The sequence below is a fragment of the Triturus cristatus genome, chromosome 4_1, assembly GCF_964204655.1.
Source record: "Triturus cristatus chromosome 4_1, aTriCri1.1, whole genome shotgun sequence".
Taxonomy (NCBI): domain Eukaryota; kingdom Metazoa; phylum Chordata; class Amphibia; order Caudata; family Salamandridae; genus Triturus; species Triturus cristatus.
Genome location: NC_140585.1, coordinates 462,932,165 through 462,945,667, shown reverse-complemented (window position 1 = coordinate 462,945,667; position 13,503 = coordinate 462,932,165). Strand labels below are relative to the sequence as shown.

General features: G+C 43.5%; 1 protein-coding gene across 20 annotated transcripts in view; it reads left to right on the top strand.

The window, feature by feature from the left end:
• Window positions 1-13,503, top strand: part of EPS8 (EGFR pathway substrate 8, signaling adaptor) — an 861,544-nt gene that overhangs the window by 347,102 nt on the left and 500,939 nt on the right. For 12 of the 20 annotated variants that reach the window (XM_085652654.1, XM_085652642.1, XM_085652660.1 and 9 more), the window contains one exon: window positions 12,976-13,096. The gene's annotated coding sequence lies outside the window, so the exon portion shown is untranslated. The remainder of the gene's footprint in view (window positions 1-12,975; window positions 13,097-13,503) is intronic. The other 8 variants (XM_085652662.1, XM_085652653.1, XM_085652657.1 and 5 more) reach the window with 1 other exon arrangement.

The window sequence follows — 13,503 nt, the reverse complement described above, 5'->3', positions numbered from 1 at the left end:
TATTTGGTTTGACTGCCAAGTTTAATCAACCAATTGATACACATGATTATTTAAGGTTATAATAAGTTATTAACAGTAAAATGTATTCACAAAGTGGGATATACTTCTAATCACAGAATGTCCCCAAATACGATAAAAAGCACAAGCCATTTGTCTCCGAGCCATGGAGTTTCTGTCATCAGCACTTCTCCCTTTTCCACAACAGCAGTTCAAACATGAATGGCTAAAAATCCTAGTTTGCAAATGTTTTCTAAATAATAATGGCTCTGCCATATTTGCCTCATAATGCAAGATCTGCAGCATGATCTGACCATTTAAACAAATAAAATGTTTGTAGCTCAAACGTATCGAAAGTTAATAAAAAATGTGACTTGTGTTGCTGCGGAGTAGATGACAGTTAATAGCTCACTGTTCTATGTTAGGATTTTAACTTATAAACTGCAAGTAACAAAAGGATCTCTCTGACAAAGCAGTAGCCCACTAGCCTATTTACATTATGTGCACCATGAGATCTGCATGGTACATGTTCTTTGCAGCAGATACATTAACCCTCTGTGCTACCTTTCCATGAGTCAAATTTTCCATTAGACAAAATTCCGTTCTCTCTCTACGTAGAACATTAATCACCAGAGTCATCATGCCATTTTTATTGTTACCGAAAATTACTGGAGGCCAGGAAGGAGGCAGCAAGCACTTTTAAAACCATAATATACTTGCAAAAATGATGCCTCCACCTAAAGTCAGCACCTGCTGCGGTCACAGTGGTTGCGCCACCCTAGAGCTGGCCCTTATCAAGGGTCCTGTGATCTCAGTGACAGGGTCACTGTGGCACTGCTGCTTCATAGGCCTGCCCTCAAGACTGAAGGTGAACTTCAGTATGAATAGTGGTGGACAAGCCTTGAAAGTTAGCCTACACTTGTCATGCTACGGTCTCCCTGCTGGTGCTACGACACCGGGGCTTCTAATATAAGGTCTAGCATGAGATAGTGCTCTCTCAGTAGAGTGGTCTGATGGACTGGTCATGAAGGCTGAACCTGGTTCCCCAGTTCCAAATTTAGCAGCTCTGGCCATAGTGCCACATCCTCTCCCCCACACTGAACACCATTCTGCCCCACTGAGAAAAACTCACACTGCCTTCAACTACAACCCAATTGTTGCCAGCTATAAACACCTGGATGCGGCTCAATTGAAATTACACACTGGGCAAGAGCAATATGTGGCCTACATTTACAACAAAAAAAAGTGACAGCATCCTGAAAAAAGCAAACCATCATAGGGGATGCAAAATTTCACAAACCATGTGAAATGTAAGCAGGAACAACATGGTTACCTTAACGCTTTTACACTCACTGTTCAGAAATCAGTGAGTGCTTTTGTCGGAAAAGTTAAGGTCATGACTACAGGGCCCTGAATGGACCTATTTCAATGGCCATTGCTTATATCCTTACAAAACCGTAAGCAGTATGGTAAAAAAAGACAACATCCCTAGATGCAGAGCAGCAGTACAAATTTTGTTTTTCAATCCTCACATTGCAGTACCTCCAGGATTGGTGCACTAGTTCCAAGCCCAGGGAAAACAAAGCCAAGACAACAAAAATAGCGCTTCACTAGCAAACTCTGTAAAACTGGCGCTAATGTGTTTGGGTGTGAATACAATAAATCTGGCCAGTTTGCTACCACTCTTACATTATTTAGTTATTCAGTTTTCATATTTTTAAACTTTTATTCACGATGCTGCCCTTTGTAATTAAATGTCAGAAAAATACGACATTGATTTACAGCAAAAATGATTTTCTTTTTTGGATCCATTTCACAGGGGTGCAAATAAAAGAAAGGAGAGGAAAGCGAGTGAGAACCCAGTCTTGCAGGCAGCCACTGTTTTCAGTAAGAGTCAGACTAGAGAAGAACTGCCGCGCTAGCAGGCGAGACCGAGGCCTGAAGTTATTTACAACAAGAAGAGATACACACAGTATAACACCCTTCGAGGTACAGACACGAGCGGAGATCCACATAACCGCGGCTTGACCACCACCACCTGACGCACATGGCTTAATCAATTGGTGCCGCCCGGTCTGCAGTGCCGGAGAAACACACTCACCTGCTGAGTTGGCAATTGTGGCAGACAGGGTGGGGGGGGGAGGGGGACTACGTCGGTCGGTGGCTAGCCTTAAGCCTGGCTCCTTAGAATAAAATTAAATTATGGCGGGCGGTCAAACCTGCCGAGACCTCCTCCTCGACCCTCGTGATGCCGACTAGTCACGCGCACTTAGGGCCCAATGCGCATGCGGGATTCCCGGCCCGGGCCGGATTCAAAATTACGATCACTGTGACTGCACCCTTCTAGTGACTATGCCGAGGCGCGCAGACGCGGCGGAGGAGGAGACAGTGCGCACTGTGACTGTGCACAGGCACCTCCTCCTACTGAAAGCAGGTTAGGTTGCGTTGCGCCGCGGTTGCGTTGCTCTGCACAGCCACTGCCACACACACCGGCCCTTTGGTGTCACCCCATGTGAGGGTGTCACCCGGTGCGGTCCGCACCCCCCGCACCCCCCTAGTGACGCCACTGCTCCTAGGACAGGCCTTAGGTAGCCCATAGGGCAGGGGACTGTGTAAGTAAAAGAAAAGGCAGGAGATCTACTTTTAGATTTTATATGTCCTGGTAGTGAAAAACTCCCAAATTCATTTTTCACTACTGTGAGGCCTACCTGTCTCATGGACTAAGATTGGGGATTCCTTGTTACATCTAATAAGTGTAATTCCAAACTGGAAGGTGGTAGAATTGTCATGTTTAGTACCTATGGAATTGTAATGATAAATCCTGTCTAATGGTAAAGTTGAATTTATCACAATTTTAAAAATGCCACTTATAAAAGAATGGCAATTTTCTGCCCTTAGGCCCGTGTGACTGCTGCCTGTCTCCAATACATGTCTGGGGTGGGTGACATCTAGGCCTGGTGCATTCCCTCTAGACAGTCGCACACAAAGGGAGCTTCGGTGTGACTGATGAGCCATCCATACCCTGATGGCCCATCCTAGGCAGGATGGGAGGGAGGAGCTGGCACAGCATCACACTTACACCTGAATAGGCTATCTCCTTTCCACACACACAGGAGTGCTTAACCTCCTTTAGTGAGTCTGGAGCCAAGCAGGAAGGGCAGACCTCTGAGTAGTTCAAAGCCCCTCTTTGAAGTCCCACCCCCCCACTTCAAAGGCCCAATGAGGTATACGCACTGGCCCTCTGACACCATCAACTCAGTACACTTCTGGAACTGTGAAGATTCTGCCAGGAAGGACTGCTGTGCTGCTAAATGACTGCTGCTATGGAATAAATGCTTTTCTACTGTGCCTGCTGTCTTCCTTGCCTGGGTGAGATGGGCTGGACCTGCGTCACTTGACCTTAAGGCCTTGCTGCCTTGCCTTTTGAGTGAAGTCTTGGAGACATAAAATATTTTTAACCACTCCACAACGGCACCTGGGCTCTATCATCTTGCCCTGCTAAGTGATGGCAACCCAGTCCTGGACCCTTGGAAGTGGATATAAAGTGCTGCACCATACAAAATCCATGCATCGATGCGGTAGCGCCGATTGGGACCCGCACATCCCCTTCGATGACACATTAGAAGGATCGAGTACATTGCTTCACCTACTGCATGGCACATTGCCTCCATTCCCGACGCACCATCCACTTCTGTAGTTTGACAACGCATTCTGTACATCCTGCTGTTCGATGACAGCATATCTTGCTTCTCTCACGATGCAACTAAGGTACTTTGCAGCAGGCCAAGGCTGGTCCCTGAATCCGACCCATGCTCCATCGTGGTCGGCCTGAACTTTTGCGTTTTGTCCCAGTCAAGCTCAACCAGATAGTCCCAGTTGGCGCTTTATGCTTTTAAGCACTGTATTTAAAGATATCCTTTGCAAATTCATAACTCCTGTTCTACTTACTGGTCTTTTTCTGCTCATTAAATCAAGCTCTGTTTTTCTAATCAGATGTGGTATCTTTTTGTGAGGTGGTGTCACTGTTTTACTGTTTGAAGTGTTGCACAAATACTTTATACATTGCTTCCTAAGTTAAGCCTGACATCTGTTTCAAGCTACCAGAGGGTAAGCACAAGTTAACGTAGGGTGTGTGTCTGACTTACCCAGACTAGGATGGTCTTTCCTGCTTGGACAGGGTGCATACCTCTGCCAACAATAAACCCAGTTTCTAACATGAAGAGTTATACAGTAGTTGTGAGAAGGGGAGGGAGGGGGGAGAGGCCTAACCCTTGTAAGAGAAGGACCCCGAGTCAGTAGTCGCAAAAGAGAAGCGGTTTATTGTTATTGACCAAGTTCCAAAGTTTCAGTTCATAAACGAGGAATACACGAGCACCGAAGGAGTGGTCTGTCTCCGGGATCTTGCAGATCTTTTGTGTGGTCTGGTCCGGTGCTTCGCCTGGTCAAGCAGGGATGCCTCCGGAAGTAAGGGGTTCCCTCGATGACTCTCAAAGGAAGAGAAAGAAATATAGCGGTTAGTCCCAACCCGGGACTTTATAAGGGGAAAAGAGGAGGAGGGGAAGTGACGGGATCACCAGAGAACCTTTCACCGGTAATTGTAACACTCTCGTGGAGGGATGCACTGGGTGTGATAGATATGTCAGCCACTCGTGTTGGGATCCCTCCCGTCACCCACCCCTATCGGGTCCCTCCCCGTGTGAATAGGAGCCCTCCTAACTTGGCTCGTACCTTGTGGTGCCACACTTCTCCTGAAGTGTGGCGGGGCGGAGAGTGGTCCCGTTGGCCTCCTGGCTTGCTCTCGTTCTGGAACGACGTGACAGCTGGGCTTCCTCCCTGTTCCTCCGGTGAAGACACGTCCTCCTTCAGATCCTCCGGCTGGGCAGCGAAGACTTCGGTGTACCTTCGGGACGGCTTCTCCTCTCCTCTCGGCGTCGCGCTGAGTTCTTCCGGGCAGGGCTCTAAGAAATTCCCCAAGACGTCTGATTGGCTGACGGGTAGTGACGTCAGAGGCGGGGACACCTCCTCCCGGAATGTCTGTTCCCCCTTAAAGGGGTCGTGTCCGTCCTTTATGCGGGGCGGAAATGAACACGAATTAAAGTCACTCGGCTCGTGGCCAGCCGGCTCGTGGCAGGCAGGGACTTCCTGACAGTAGTGTTAAAAAACAAAACAAACAAAAAAAAAACATTCACACATTCCAGGAATCCTTGACACACCTAAATGAAGGCATGTTAAGATATAAAGGTATGTTTCTGGCCAATAATGCCTTTGTGTATAGGTTCCTGTGTGTATATTTCCTACCATCTTCCCAGGGCAGTGTTACAGCTTCTCTAGACAAGAGTTCTTATTTTTTCAGCTGTTTAAATACTGTTTTTTTTGTTTTTAAACCATGACTAGCTGGCACACCATAGGATGTCCATAATGGTGATAGTCTGAAAATATCCTAGAGATATAAAATACAAGACTGTCGCTAGTTGGTACTCTGTGAGTGCTGCAGTCTCTAAATCCATCTTGAACAAATGCACCACAGTAGAATTTGCAACAGAATTAGTAGGGAGTTCATTTTCCTGGGATATTTCTGGGATGTCCAATAAGTTGATAGATGTAGATAGACTTACTCTTAGCCTCTGTTATACTGATCCTGTAGGAGATTTGGATAATAAAATGTGTTGAATGGGTTTGCTCCAAAATGTTAAATGGATCTAGTGTACCAAAAGCAAAAAGGGAAGACTGAGAGCAGGAATTCAGCTCTGGGATAAAGGAAGATTGTCCCCATTGGAGAAATCCCTGTACTGAATTCAAATGTTTAATGGGACCTTTATGGTATTTTGTACATTTATAGACTTTGATGTCATCTAATGCAGAAAAAGCCAGTGTATCCACATCTATTTGTTTCCTTACGGGACTAACAAGGAAGATATCCATTTCAACTTCTCCATGCAACTGGATGATTGCCCATTACAAATCATGATCCCCATCCTTGGAGTTCCTTACTAAGTGGGATCATGTAAAATGGAGTGGCCAAAAGAACATAGCCCAGTAGCACTCTGCATGCCGTTAGCAGAGGTTTTCTTTAGAACAGGTGAAAAAAACGTATTTCATATCTGCCATTCAAACGTGAAAGCGGTCATTCTAGTGCAAGGAAGCCAGTGCTGCATTTTGCTGACCTCCAGCAGGGTTCTATGGTCGACTGTATCGATGGCCATGGATAGATAAATAAAATCACTGTTGTTGCACTCCCTTTATCTGACACTATTTCCATGTCGTCCATTATGGTTGTAATTGTGAAAAAGGCCTTGAGCCAGATAAAAGCCTGTCTAACTGGAGCATATTGTGTTATTGTCAACAATAAAAGCCTACAGTTGACCATTTTCCTGTTTATATATTTAGCAGGGAAACAGAGGTTAGATATTTGGCGTTAAAGGGGGCATGCATGAACTTTGTTTTACTATAGTAGTGTGAACAAAATTGTTTTGAATTCTAAAGTAGCTTCCTCATTTTGTTAACCTGAAGGATCTCTTTGTAGACTGTAATAGACAGATTTGGAAATGATGTTTAGGGGCTGGTGATGAAAATTACCATTACAGTCTTTGATTTACTAGGTGTACAGTACAAAAGAAATGGAATAAAAGGACACATTTTAATAATGGACACATTTTAATAATGGTTCAGTGCAGAATATGGGAGAAGTTCTGATGTCTTAAACTGTTATTCTAATGTGGATATATTTAAGCGTACACATTGGGCATTGTGATCTTACTTAAATTAGAAAACAAACAAGAATATTTTGAATGCAGGACGTTTTGTTAACTACAAGTTTATTTAATCTGTGAACGGAGGAGCACAAATATCTACTACGCCCATTATGTCCAACAATATTCTACACTGTTGTTCAGTTGGAAAGTTGGAGTTCTGCTTGACATATTAATAACTATTAAGTCGTGGGGTTTTAGTAATTTTTTAGGCTTAGTTTCTCAGTGACTAGTTTCTTAATCTTACAATCTTTGGGAATTCAGGTTGAGTCAAGAATTTGTGAGTATGACCTGGCTTTGAGCGCTATCTGTTAATTCCATGATATCATGTCAGTTTCCACCTAGACTCTAATTTAGCTTCATACAGTCATAGTAAAGCAGTTGCTTTCCAAGTTCATTTTTCTGAAGTTTTACCAACATAACATGATTTAGACTTATTGTGGGATCTTTATGTTCTACTGTTCCTTAGCCCAAACACACTCGACATCTTCCCAAAACATTTTGTTTTAAATCTTCTTATTTGGATCATTTTATATTGCTTTTCTATTCCTTGTTTCTCTAAATACTCTTAACTGGCAGCTTATCTTGTCATGTTGCTTTATTATTTTGTCGTTGTCAGGTGCACTATTACACTAAGCCAGCTAGGCACACTTTAATTTTCAATAAGTGGTTAAAAAGGCAAGTGTTTGGCTTTCTTAGAAGAAGAAATTTGGAGTTGCCTATGCATTTAGACAGAATTGATCCTCGCATGTGTCTATCTTTTTTCTGATGAATACTCCTAACTGCAGATACCTCAACTTTTGAGTATTCCCTGGCACCAGACTGGATACAGAGAATTTTTAAGTGATGCTCTCTAGATAAGAAGGAAAAAATGCCGGAGGGCCTCATCTCATTGCACCTCCGCCCTCCCACTGTGCTTTCAAGTGAACGTTGATGTGTGTGAAATGTCGGGTTGTGTAGGTCTTACCATGTTACTCTATTGGGGAGGGTTAACAGGGCAAATTGTAGAGCACAACTTCCATACTCCTCTATTTTATCATAGGAGGGGGGGAGTATGGATGGATATTTTGGGGGACTCCAGTATTAAACTCCGCTGCAGCCAAACTATTAGTAACTGGCCACAGACGGCCAACAAAATCCCTACCTGTGTTATTCAACCTGCTAGACTGATTACTCGTTAGGGCTTCAGTAAGCCTAAACACCAAATTCTGTATGAAGCACTTACCCTCATTTAATTCTTGTGCTATGTAGTCTAGCCTGGTTTTCATACTCATCCCTTTGTTACCCTATAATCTGGACAGTTTTAGATATAGTTCGCTCACTGAAAGTTGGTGTTATTAGAGGTGCAGACCTATTTAAGCAAGGTACAACAAATTCATCATGCATGTTAGGCTATTTTGGCCTAAGTCATCATGCCTTATCAAAGGGTATGGGTTGATAACAGCAGCTACATCTAGAGGAATCAGATTATTAACATCAGCTGGTAGCATAGCATTATTTGGGGTTAAGCTGCTCGGCAGATCTTCAGCGGGACTCAAGTGAGTTCTGTAGTTTTTGAGACGGAAAAGTCCTCTGCATGCTGAGAGACATGTACCTCTGACCTGAGTGCCCAACTGTACTTCTCTCTGGATCCCTAATGCAGATTTCGTTTTTTGTCCTAGCTGAACACTGATCATGTGTGTGCACCATAACATAGGCCTGTCTCATGATTGTGGTCTGGTTGGCCCGAGAAGGGTGCCCTCATACTGGTGGAAGGCTACTGCCTTCACCAGGAGGTAAGCAGCACAAGTGCTGTGATGGTAGCATACCTTGTAGTGATCAGTAGTAGTGAACAGGACCTTTTTACAGTGTCACTGGAGTGAGACCTACAGGCTCACTTCCCTTTTTAAATGTTCAGTTGCTGTGTGCATAACTCACACCTGCCCTCAATCAGGTAGATGTGGAAGGTTTTGAGTGATAGAAACGTGCTGAGTGCATGTGTGCTCACAAGATGTACGCTACACAAGGTTTGTGGAGTGGTATGGTGCGTCCATGGTAAATGTGTGTATGCTGACAGTGTATTTTTAAAATAACACACTCTGGTACAATACAGAAAGACTGCATTACTGAGCAGTGCACACAGACTGAATGTGTTTGCTGCATGTAGTTATACCTGTGATGGCATAATACAGTCCTGTGCAGTAAGTGCTGTGGATGTATACTGAGTGCAAGTGTGCCTGCACTTGTACTTTATATGGAGGCCATTGGGTTCAATTTTTGGAAGCCCTGGCCTACTCAGTGGAAAACATGAGGAGAGGAATCCACCCTCCCCAGACAGATTTGTGAATTGCTGTATTCCTGTAAGCTGGGAGGGTTGAACTCTGATGGGTGGGAGAGACAGGCTCTCTCTGTGCATTTCAGAGGGATCTTTCATTCAATGACATATCACAAGGAAGGGGCTTGGACACTTCTCGGGAAGAGAGAGATGGTGCTGATTTAGGAGTCATAAAGAGTAGGGTTGAGAGACCAGGATTATCCTTTTGATACTCATATCACTGTGGCTGACATCCAGTCTCAAGATTTGTCACTCCCATGAATCCTGTTGGGGGGGGGGGGGGATAATCAGCTTCGGCGTCGTGCCTGCTGTGACGGACATCCTTCAAGATGAAGAAGAAAAGGAAAGATGTCCATTTCAAAGAAGCAAAACCCCAACAAAAAATCTCAAAGACTCAGACACTACAATATATTTTGTGTCTAGAAAGTGACTATAGTTAGGGAAGTATGAGGCCCCAAAGTTTGTCAACTGCCGAGCAGTCAGACAGGCTTTGTGAGGAGGGGAAGCTCTGCAAGACATATGCCTGAGACCAGGACTGGGGGCCTTGGCCTGCTAGTCTCCCTGCAGGGTGAAGGGTCATCACCTAGGGAAACCAAGACCACCTTGCCTGGAGCACCAGCGGCTGCCTATTTGCCAAGACCAGTGTGTCCTGTGAGGAAGAAGAGAGTGTCGGAAGGCGCAAGGTAAGGGGGAAGCCCTATTGTGGGTGCGCCCTGTGTGAGGAATCTGCTCTTGCACCAATTAGGCCTTAGCCCGTAGGTTGGATTGATTTGATGACCCACATGTGCCTAAAGGGGCCACCGTGTACTGAGCCAAGGAGCGAGGTTTGTGTGGAGGGCAGCAGGCCTGCACAACCTTGTGATGGGTGGCTTGTGTGCCGGAGAGGGGGCTCCCCATGAACATCAATATCAGAGCAGTGTGACTGGACTTGTGAGTTCAGTGGCGATGACCCCGTATGCTGGGAGGTGTTGCCAGAGACACTGAGGCCAAAGGTTCAGGCCATCTCCTCAAAACAAGAAACTGCTTCTGTGACCAGCCCGCATACTTTGAACTTCACTAAAGAAAGCCAGAGGATCAAAGTACATAGCTGGTGCCCTGACTGAGCAAGGAAGGAGATCAACCTCCCCCTCCTTCTACCCCTCTGTGCAGGCAAATGTGACTTAGAATGCCACCGTCAAAGTGGGAACAACCTCAATCGCATGAGCCAACCAGTAGCGTGGCTCAGAGGAGAGATCTTGCACCTGCCTGGTGCTCCCGCTTGTGACCACACAAAGCCCAACTTCAAGGTGCCTCTGAGGAGTTTTATACTGCCGGAGCGGGTAAACCATGAACTGGGCCTTTGAGGCCCCAGAGGTCTTATTGCAATCGGTACTGTGACCCTGTAGACTTTTGTGACTGAACTTCCAAAAGGAGTTAGAGTGTAGAACTCTTGAGTACGGCCTGATAGTTTACATACTCTGGATGTGGCTATTAATCAATGAGGAGTAACATTGAATCAGTTGTACTAAAGTTAGTGGGACAGCGAGTGGCCTGACAACTACTAGAGCCTTGAGCTCTAGGGGAATTGTTATTGCTTTTGAATTTTGTTTACCTTTGCATGTGTAGAATTAAAATTGTTTTTTATCTAAAAACAATTATTTGAGTGGACATTGATTTATTGTTCAACTGCTTGCATGTTGAGTTATGAGTTGTGTTCACTGATCTGTATCTGCGCTTCCCCTGAAGAAGCCTTAACTGCTCGTCCGACACCACCTAACTGAGAGTCGGGTGCAGAAGGGGAACTTTCCCAGTTGACCAGGATCCACACTAGGGCAGGCTCTGGGACATCGGGAGTAAAAGGCCTCAGCCGCCACTGGTGGGCACAGTAACTCCTCCTTGCCCCAAGGCCCTCTGAATGGGGTTCTGACAGTCGACGTGAAAGCCATTATGCCGCGTCTTATAGAGTAATTTTGCCTGGTGGATTAGCTTTCTCAACTAACTTCAAAGTCTTTGCTTAGTATTGACTTGACCTCTGAAATTAATACATTGACCTCATTAAGGGTGCAATTTCCATCAGCATGTCGAGGAGCCTTTGGCATCTTTTTAGCCCCCGGGTGCGTCTCAGCTGCCTTCCATTTGGCCATTAAATAGAAATAAATAATCATACTCTAGAAATAACATCACTGGACACACTTAGTTAATAAGATACAAACACAAAACTAGAAATCTTAACTTTTTAGTACCTGTATGAATTTCGGGCAGAGAACACAAGCTGTAAATAATTCTCCAGTAGATTCCGATACAACATGAAAGAGAATTCTAAAATTAGTAGGGCTTATACTAAAAACAATGCCACCTTGTTTATCTGAAGAACAGAAACAAATAGTCAAGGATTGTGGCCCAGCCTTGGGTTTTCCAGGTGATGATTGGTGAAGTCTGGCCGATCTTTAGCCCTGGTGCTGCCCGCGCAAGTACTGCGCTGCAGTAATCAGGCAGCACTTATAGACGCAAGTTCAGGGGCTCCTATCCTTCTATCCACAGCAAGCAAAGGATCCTGGCAACTGGAGACCCCGCTGGTGAAACTTCCCCAAAACATATTTCATACAAAATGTAATGAGGAAGGACCCCATTTTGAGAAATTAGTTATGCAAAACAATTTTAGCGTAAGGGGAATTTTTATCAATCCAAGTGAGTGGTACAAATGTGGAAATATTTATATTTGGTTTCTTAAAAGAATCTCCCGTAATTATACCATTGCTTCCAGAGCGTTCCACAAAAGGCAATAAACATACATTGAATAGCAAGAATGACTGAGGACATCCCTATGTAGTACCATATTGCGATTTAAAATAAGGATAAACGTAACCATTTGTGAAAATGCTAGCCTCTAGCGAGTTATCTTTTAAAACGTTGATAAAAATAAATACCTGAAATGCTGATTAGGATGCACCATAGCATATTATTCGAAATTAATAGAGACGGTAAAGTACAAAACCTTACATAAAAATGCTTTAAAAAAAAAAAAAAAAAAAATTCTGATTTAATGTTAACTTTAATTCATCTTAGGTAAATGTCTCCAAAATGACCTAGTTCCCTATGTGAAGTAATTTCAAATATGGAATCTGTTGTCTTACTAATATTGTTGTGGGCTCATTTGTGTCATTCTTGACTCTTGAACAGAAGATCCCCTCTCTAAAAACTCTTCTAGTGGTGCTTATACCTAAGAAGGAAGTATGCGCATACAGTATTTTCTGTAGGGTTCAACATGCAATAGACCTTTCCATATTTTTGTGGAACTTTCTGTTCCTAATAAGCATGACTTCCGAAATGCCTGCTAGTGATTAATATTTGAATCTTTTGTCAATTGTTTCTGTTTTTCCAAGTGTACATATTTGTCTGATTGTTTTTGATTACAGTGATGATCCAAATTGTGTTTAGACTGAAAGAGTTACAAACATTGCGAAGCTGCATTAGTTGTAAACGAAAAGTGTAAATCCACTGTCATCATGAGCCGACAAAATCGAATTTGATATCAAATAAATAATTTGTGGATAGAGCTATGACTCCCAAAGATCATTGATCTGCTCAGTTTCTGGTATCCAACAAGTAACACTAAATTTACGTGACCTATATTTCTAGAATGTTTTGTGATTTCAAGCAATATGACTTTATAATGATTTTTTAACCTAGTGCAATACAATGTTTATTTTGACACATTTTTAATCTAAAAAGTCCGACTTTAGTAATGTCCCCAGTATTTCTGTCCATCTTCCAAAACATCTGTGAGAGTATTGAGCAAGCCCTAATTTACACTTTCCTTTTAGAACTCATGCTAGTTAGTGGGAAATATTGACTGTTTTAACAGAGATTCCAGGTAGTCATCACAAGTAGCAGTAAAAGGATCCTTAAAGCCATTGTATTTTTTTCTGTTTCCAGTTTCAGCTCTTTTCCTTGGCAATGAACACGCTCCTTTACTGACGTGGATGAAGGCAATGGGAACCTCACCAAAATCCTGATTCTACCAGCGAAGACAAGCCCGAAAGATTACAGCAAGCAAGTAATTACAATGACTCATCTGTGTAAAAGAAAGGCGTAGAGTGATAGTTGTAATAGTTTTCCATGTATTTGTTATTTTGTTAAATGAACTGGCCTATTTGTGTATTTACTTAAGTTGAGACCCCCTTCACAAAAAAGTGTTAACGGACTACTTCAGTTAATGAAGGTTTTCAAGCATCTGCATTCTTAAGTTTTTACATTTTGGTCAAATTCCACTTAAGAGTAACTGGAGATATATTGCTACACCCGTGTTTCTCCTTGCATCTTAAAAAGGCTGTTTTTATTTTCTTTGTTTTAATGTTAGTAGCTCTGTGCATTGTGGCGAATACCACTAACTAACTTGCTGCAGCAACGAGTTTCCAATCATTACATTTTTTTACTAATATCAAAAACTGCAGTGTGTTGTAG